We start from the raw sequence: 8,397 nt of genomic DNA on the forward strand, positions 1-8,397 counted from the left end.
TCCTGTGTATTTTATTAGCATCATCAACCCTGTGTTTTATGTTTTAAGCTCCAGCATTTTCTGCCATTTTACCTGTAAGTCACCGATTTTATCGCCAACTGTTATTATTTTTTCTTATCTTCATCTTTTTAAAGCAAATTCTGTAGGCTGAAGAGCGGCATAATAAGCTGCTGCCAGCCCGCCCCCTTTAGGGGGAATCGAAACTCAATAAAGGAAAAAAAACTACCACTGTGCTGGCCTACGACCATGTATGGCATCCCGGTCTCCTGTTTAAGCTCCAGACTTACGCCCTTCCTGTCAACTATGTCCATCTAATTGCCTCCTTCCTCTCCCGCCACCCCTCCTACGTTACCATGCATAACGCCAATTCCCGCACCTTCTAACCCTCTACGGTTGTGCCCCAGGGCTCTGTCCTCTCCCTTGCTCCAACCCCTCTCCCCCCCCCCCTCCCTCTGGTCCACCTCCTGCAGTATGCTGATGACACCGCCTTTCTTGCCCTCGCTCATACCCTTCAACGGTCTCAACACCTTCTCCAGACTCACCTTCACCTTTTTGCCACATGGTGTAACCAGTGGCTCCTCAAAATAAATCCTTCCAAGACCCAGGTAATCATCGTACGTCGTACCAGTCGCTCCTTCCGGCTCCTTGATTTTTCCCTTTCCATATGCGCCCATCCTGTCCGCCCTTCCCCTACCCTCACCTGCCTTGCACTCACCATTGACCGTCACCTCACCTGGATCCTTCATCTGCGCTCTATCCAATGCAAAGCTCACAATCGTCTCCGTTAAAGGAAACTCCTCTCTGGCCGTACAGGAGGTTGAAACCCTCTACCATCCTCCACACCTACAAATCCTTGATCTGTCCCATCCTCTGCTATGCCAGTCCCACCTGGATCTCCACCCCCCCCCCACCTCCTCTCCACACATTCTATAAGTCCCTCTAGATCCTCGAGTACCATACACTCTGCCTCGCCTTTCGTATATGCCTGCCATCCCACACGCGGCTCCTCTATGACCTGATTCCTTTCCCCCATCTGCTCCTTTTCCTAGAACATATCCATGTCCTCTACACCTCCCCCTGATTTGATCCCCCCTCATCCCCTGGTTGCTAATCTCCTCTCCAACCTCTGCCTACTGCCACACCTTCACCACTGTGTCCTCCCTACCTTCCACCTTTACACCCTTCATCTCCTTTCCCAAGGTGGCTTCCATCAACTCCCCCTCCTAGATGATGCCCTCTCTCCCTCCATTTATTCATCCTATCAGCTTTGATCCTTTCCTTCCTGTCCCTCCCTCTGTCCTTTTCCTGGGCTCCCTTCCCCCCTTCCATTATGTTTTTTCTCCACCTACCCACTCCTTGACTCCATTCTCTCCTCCTGAATTCTTTTCCTTTCCCCTCCACTGTTTTCGATCCGTAGATTAAAACATACCCCAAGTTCAAGTACACTCTAAGACAAAAAGACACGAAACATCTCGAAGGAATTATCCAAATGGGACGGAAATCGGTAGATGACGCACATGTACAGACATACAGTTAATTACAGTTTCAGAAAAATTGTATGATTTATTCAGGAGAAAGAGCTTCACAAATTGAACAAGTCAACTGGTCCTTATGCTAGCAATTATTCGGCTTGGCATTGATACTAGGCCGTCATGAGGAATATTGTGCCAAATTCAGTCCAGTTGGGGCGTTACGCTGTCAAAATCCTGAACTGATCGAAAACCATGCCCATAATGCAACAAAGGAGAGATCTGGTGACCTTCCTGACAGTGGCAAGGGGTTTGATAAGCACGGATACGAGCAGTAGAAACCCTCGCCGTGTGCGAGCGGACGTTGTCTTCCTGAAACGTTAACCCATGGTAGCTTTCCATGAAGGACAACAAAACGGGGCGTAGAGTATCGTCGACATACTGCTGTACTCTAAGGGTGCTACAGATGACTACCAAAGGGATTCTCCTATGAAATAAAATGGCACCTCACATCATCACTCTTGATTGTAATGCCGTATGGGGGACCACTGCCCGAGGTGTCTCCACACACGTCTTCGCTGATCGTCAGAGCTCAGTTAGGAGCGGAACTCGTCACAGAAGACAATTCCACTCTATTCAGTAAATGCCAGGCCGGATGTGCCCGACACCAAGGCAAAAGGGGTTGCTGGTGTACAGATATCAGTAGTAGTTGGCCCAATGGACGCCTTCATTACCACGATAAACAACAACGTGTAGAGTTTGCTGAATTCGTTCAGGGCGTAGCAATGGAAGATAATTATTTCCTCCCAGGCTTAGTTTTCAGTGACGAGACTTTGTTTCATTCGACTGGAAAGTGAAGTTTGAAAATGTGTGAATATTGGGACAATAACGGAGACCTATCATAGTCGACCACGAGAGAGACACATCCCAAAGCTTCGTATGTTTTGCACCGTTTCCTGAGAAGACATTTAAGGCAACCATCTTTTTTGTAGAAATGAAGGGTACAGAAATCACGTACCTAGATATGTTGGAGATCCTATTTTTTCCACGGTTGCGAGAACTTGCCTTAAATTTCAAATATCAACCGGACGGTACTCAACCGCACTGGTGCCTGCATGTAAGAGCATTTCTTAACACTGAGCTGCTTCAACTATGAATTGGTCGTAAGGGGTGTATTCGAATATCGCATTGCATTATTGATCTCCAAGATCACAGGCTATGCGACTTTTTTGGTGCAGGTTTGTGAAAGATTGCATCTATGTGCCTTCCTTCAGAAAAACTTTCGATGAACTTGGACACCGCACATCGGGAATTCCTTTTTTTTTTTCCTTTATTGAATTTCCTTCCTGTGAGCTGCCCATTAATGGTCCTTGTTGATAATGAAGCATCAGTTGCACGTTGGTTCGATGATAATGATAAATCCGGCGCTTTGAGTGCCTCTCTGACAACGGCTCGATCCTCACGTTCTGTAGCCTCTCCAGTTGGACTGCTTCCATCTTGACGTTGTGTTCGATCATGGTTCACCCATTCCTGCGAAAAACCCATTCCTGCCAACGTCGTCGAGTAGTGGCATTGACCCTATTCAAATGTCGGGTGGTACACCAATTAATTCAACCTGCTTCCTTGAGCCCAACTATAGGTCCTCTCTCAAATGTTAACACCTGCGTATATTGTTCTCACGACTGTTTGCGAGGCATAGTTACTGTCCAACTGAGTTCAAGGAATTTATGACCTGGTATCGGCGTGTCCCATGTTTGTTAGCCTTACCAGCTGTGGGGTGAAACAGCGCTGCATCGTGACACATTGATCCACTGGCCGCCCAAGTTAACAATCCTGCATTTTCTATCAATACCTGTATGAATATCAATTAATGACTAATTTCCACAATTCCTTCGTGATGTGTCGTTTACGGCCTTAGAGCGTTCATGAAATTAACAAGTGTAGGTGAGTAGATGCAACTTAAGCAGGCAAAAAAGAGTATTTCGTAAATAAATTATCGTGTTATAAGATCAGAGTCTGCAGTATTTTCCGATCGACGGGTGCTCTGTGAATTATTTGGAAGTCAGTAATAGCGATTACCATATGAAAAACAGGGACAAGTTTGTGACTTGCAGAAAAAGTCTTTAGTTGGGGAATGTTTTAATTTAGGGAAGTCTCGACTGTGCATATGCGGGTGATCCCGACACGTACTGAATTCTCCCTTACAATATATTCTCTACTTTTCTCCTCTCTCTGTGCCGCAGGGGTACCCGCGCGGTCTATCGCGTCTTGCCACAGTTCGCGCGGCTCCCTCCCCCTCCATCCCCCCCCCCCCCCCCACCCCTCGAAGGTTTGAGTCCTCCCTCGGGCATGGGTGTGGGTGTTGTCCTTAGCGTAAGTTAGTGTAAGTTAGATTAAGTTGTGCCAACGGCCTTGCCGCAGTGGTAACACCGGTTCCCGTCAGATCACCGAAGTTAAGCGCTGTCGAGCTGGGCTAGCACTTGGATGGGTGACCATCCGGTCTGCCGAGCGCTGTTGGCAAGCGGGATGCACTCAGACATTGTGAAGCAAACTGAGGAGCTACTTGATTGAGAAGTAGCGGCTCCGGTCTCGGAAACTGACATACGGCTGGGAGAGCGGTGTGCTGACCACATGCCCCTCCATATATCCGAATCCAGTGACGCCTCTGGGCTGAGGATGACACGGTGGCCGGTCGGTGCCTTTGGGCCTTCATGGCCTGTTCGGGAGGAGAGATTAAGTAGTGTGTAAGTCTAGGGACCGACGACCTCAGCAGTTTGGTCCCACAGGGGCGTACCACAAATCAAATCAATCCTCTCTCTGTTCTCCAGAGATATGAGATACAGCCATCCACAGGGTTAAAGATCAGAGTTAAAGTCAGATCAGTGCAAGTGAACTTTAACATTTGTCACGCACCACCTTCATACTAAAGTTAAGTACTATAACATTTCTTTTAATAAGTTAATGCAAATTGTTGCTAACCTGTGTTTGTTTGGCTGTTGCCTAAACGTATTCGGCTCTGACGAGGCTGTATAGTTGGTGTGTGCAAGCAAGCCACCTCATATCAGCAACTACTTTCGGCGGTAAGAGGTCCTCTTCCCATCATTTATATTTGACGCCAAGTGCATTTGGTGAATACAACAATTTTAGGCTTGAAATACCTAGCAAATACAAGAATCAGGATATTCAAGCATATTCTTGTGCAGTGAAATGTGTAAGGTGTTGTAACGATAAGATACGTCAAATAAAATGGGATGCTACTTGCTGTAGCTGCGAAACGATCCAGCATACCAAAAACTCTTTGCGTTATAGACTGATCCCAGGAACTTCAGACGATAGGTAAAGTGGTAAAGGCATTTATCTAGCATAACAATCGAAAGGCATGTTAGTCCACCGTCTTTTGGTGTCAAGTCGAAAAGCTTTGCATGGACTGTCACAGACGAAGGGAGCTTGCATTGAAATTTGCTACTAAGAATAGTCGTAGTTCAGACAGGCGATACTGACAGCAACTGTGCAAAATGCTGTGGCTTCTTTAATGCAGATAACTCTGGTAAACTTAGGATGCAGCGTTTTGGAAAACACAATTCTATGGTTTCAAGCGAAGTGTGTATGTACCAGATACAAAGACGCTTTATCATGTCATAACTGCAGAAGAGCGCGAATTTAGTATGAGCTCGATATCTTTCCAGGTAAATTGAACCAATATAAAGACCTTTATTTTCGACCAAGTGACTCTGTGGAAGTATTACAATATTTTGACCAACTCATTCTACTGAAACTCGAGAGCCCTGTGTTAGTTCAGACTCAATAAACTCTTACGCTCTGAATCAGAGTCGTACTCATCCTCTCTCAGGGAGAGAGTTAGAATTTGTTCATGAATTGCTTTACAACTTCTGTGTTCTAAAAACGTTTCGTACTTGAACGAAACGGATAATCAGTGTAAGAAAACGCGGCGTTAGACTTTACTAAACGACATTTCAATGTTTCGTAGAAGTTTCGTCGATGCTTTTTTTTTCGCTCTAATCCTTTTGTTACCACAAGACGTATCAGCAATGAAATAAAATCACGATTGTTACACCCATTCTTAATCACCTTTCCTGTCCTCTTACCATATCTCATCTTTGAAATATCCAAATCAAGGCGCAAAGAAAATTCTATCAATCTTAGCTCTGAGACAGATAATCCGTTACAGAACATTTATCAGATAGTCCAAAATTAATAGAGAAAGAGAGAAATCAATAACATAAGCCAATAGAACAATGTTTTTTGGTTACTTTCCGTTGGGTAACAGCTAAATCTCTCGGTTTTCTGGGCGCTGAGTGAGCACCTGATCTCCTTTTGTTTCTGCTATGTCTCTGCCAGACGCGATACGCAGCGTTGGACTTTATGGAGGGCGCCACCCTTCATGCAGTCTCAGCTTGGTGCCACACATGGTGTGGTGAAAAGTCTCCTCTACGGTACACATACCAGGAACGGTTTTATGCGTCCGCTTCAAGACATCCAAAATGCCCATTCGTCTGCCAATACTCACGTACGCCTGCCGTCTTGTAAAGTCATCAGAAGACCAAAACGACTTGCAAAATGGTTTAAATAAGATATCTGTATGGTGCGAAAAGTGGCAATTGACTCTGAATAAAGAAAAGCGTGAAGTTATTCACATGAGTACTAATTTCGATTACGCGATAAGTCACACAAATCTGAGAGCTGTAAATTTTACTAAATACCTAGGGATTACAATTACAAACAACCTAAATTGGAACGATCATATAGATAATATTGCGGGTAGAGCAAACCAAAGACTGCAATTCATTGGCAGAACACTTAGAAGGTGCAACAAGTCTACCAAAGAGACTGCTTACACTACGCTTGTCCGCCCTATTCTGGAGTATTGCTGTGCGGTGTGGGGTCCGCATCAGGTAGGACTGACGGATGACATCGAAAAAGTACAAAGAAGGGCAGCTCGTTTTGTATTATCGCGAAATAGGAGAGATAGTGCCACAGACATAATACGTGAATTGGAGTGGCAATCATTAAAACAAAGGCGTTTTTCGTTGCGACGGGATCTACTCATGAAATTTCAATCACCAGTTTTCTTCTCCGATTGCTAAAACATTCTGTTGGCACCCACCTACATAGGGAGAAATGATCATCACAATAAAATAAGAGAAATTAGGGCTCACACAGAAAAATTTAAGTACTCGTTTTCCCGCGTGCCGTTCGAGAGTGGAACGGTAGAAAGACAGCATGAAGGTGGTTCATTGAACCCTCTGCCAGACACTTTATTGTGAATAGCAGAGTAATCACGTAGATGTAGATGTAGAGAGCGCTGGAGCTTGGAACTATTTAATGTGCCTGCAACAATAAGCTGACAACAATATTTAAGCGGCCGCACGCCGACACTCGGCCTGTTCCAGTTCTCAACAGTTCCACTTGCCTACAGCTCCAAATACCTATTGTGGCCTACAGTAATCGGACAATTATCATCTGCAGTCATCAGTTGCCGCCCACTTCCAGTCATCAGACAGCTAGCGTTGAGTGTCGAAGATTGGTCGACGTGATAGTCAAAGTGCTGATCTGTTGCAAGACAGAAACTCTCCAGCTGCAGTCCAAAAAGAACTACAATTAGATTGTTAGTTATCATCTAGTATGCTTTTTATGATTAGGTGCAGATCTTCACATCAGTGGCCGGCCGGTGTGGCCGAGCGGTTCTAGGCGCTTCAGTCTGGAACCGCGTGACCGCTCCGGTCGCAGGTTCGAATCCTGCCTCGGGCATGGACGTGTGTGATGTCCTTAGGTTAGTTAGGTTTAAGTTGTTCTAAGTCTAGGGGACTGATGACCTCAGATGTTAAGTCCCATAGTGCTCAGAGCCAAAAAATGGTTCAAATGGCTCTGAGCACTATGGGACTCAACATCTTAGGTCGTAAGTTCCCGAGAACTTAGAACTACTTAAACCTAACTAACCTAAGGACATCACACACACTCATGCCCGAGGCAGGATTCGAACCTGCGACCGTAGCAGTCCTGCGGTTCCGGACTGCAGCGCCAGAACCGCTAGACCACCGCGGCCGGCGCTCAGGGCCATCTGAAACAATTTTTCACATCAGTGTCACACCTTCTCACAAACTAAAATCTGAATGTACTTTGATGTATATTGTTTTATTAAATGACTGTTCTTGTTTCTCACATATTGTCGCAATTATTCTGTTTTAGTTACAGGGTGAAACGGGTTTAAGTGTAGATATTGGTATATATGGTACCTTAATATGTACACACATCAGTGCTTTGGTTGTTTTTTCTGTGCATCGGACAGTCTTCCCACAAACACATTCAAAACCTTACGACCTTATGTTTTCTGCTTGGTCGTAACTGCACCTTTAAGTGGACTACGCCTGTCAGTATAGACTAACCGTTTTGCGTCAGTGGGTCCACACTTCAGAACCTGACCTGCTGCCCAGGGGAAAATACATATTAATGGCCTGCTTGTGGCATGTGTACGGAACTACCCAACCTAAAAACATGCGATTTCTAATAGCTATAATTACTAGTCTGCAAATGACGTAAATGCTGGTGTAATGTTGCTCAGTACACCGTCCTCAGTCACCAGTAGATATATCTGTACTTATACGCATGACACCATATACAGGGTGGTCCGTTGATCGTGACTGGGCCAAATATCTCACGAAATAAGCGTCAAACGAAAAAACTACAAAGAATGAAACTTGTCTAGCTTGAAGGGGGAAACCAGATGGCGCTATGGTTGGCCCGCTATATGGCGCTGCCATAGATCAAAAGGATATCAACTGCGTTTTTTTAAATAGTAACCCCATTTTTATTACATATTCGTGTAGTATGTAAAGAAATATGAATGTTTTAGTTGGACCAGTTTTTTCGCTTTGTGATAGATGGCGCTGTAATAGTCACAAACATATGG

The 8,397-nt window shown here is 45.2% G+C and overlaps 1 pseudogene; it reads left to right on the forward strand.

Annotated features, from left to right (window-relative positions):
- Positions 1–3,871: 3,871 nt before the first annotated feature.
- LOC126475930 (5S ribosomal RNA) lies at positions 3,872–3,989 on the forward strand (annotated as a pseudogene).
- Positions 3,990–8,397: the final 4,408 nt, after the last annotated feature.

This window comes from Schistocerca serialis, chromosome 4 (assembly GCF_023864345.2).
Source record: "Schistocerca serialis cubense isolate TAMUIC-IGC-003099 chromosome 4, iqSchSeri2.2, whole genome shotgun sequence".
NCBI classification, from domain to species: domain Eukaryota; kingdom Metazoa; phylum Arthropoda; class Insecta; order Orthoptera; family Acrididae; genus Schistocerca; species Schistocerca serialis.